Genomic DNA, 491 nt, shown 5'->3' with positions numbered 1-491 from the left:
GTTAATTCACTGAGAATTTCATGTAATATATTTTGGTTGTATTCACCTCTCTTCTCCCTCCTACCTGCACTTTATAATTCTTTTTAAAAAACCCATTGAGTCCATTTGTACTTCTCACACTCCTGTCTGTGGGGCCATCAACTGGAGTGTGTTTAACCTGTCAGGGACTATACTTTGCCTCCTCCAGAAACCATCAATTTTCTATAGCTTCTCAACAAGGGTGGGGACTTGTAAACCCTTTCTCCTTCTATGCCTGAATGTTGACTGCCTTGATCACAAGTGGGTCTTGTTCAGGCAACCATGGTTGCTGTGAGTACTGGACAGCCCATTATATCTAGAAAACACTGTTTTGCTCTGGTCTTCCCTGATTTCTGACTCTTATACTCTTTCTGCTCCCTGTTCTGTGCTGGTCCCTGAGCCTTATCAGGGAAAGTGTGCTATAGATGTTCCATTTATGGCTGAACACTCCAGGGACATTTATTCTCTGCACT

The sequence above is a fragment of the Mastomys coucha genome, unplaced genomic scaffold (assembly GCF_008632895.1).
Source record: "Mastomys coucha isolate ucsf_1 unplaced genomic scaffold, UCSF_Mcou_1 pScaffold15, whole genome shotgun sequence".
Taxonomy (NCBI): domain Eukaryota; kingdom Metazoa; phylum Chordata; class Mammalia; order Rodentia; family Muridae; genus Mastomys; species Mastomys coucha.
This window is presented reverse-complemented; position numbering follows the sequence as displayed.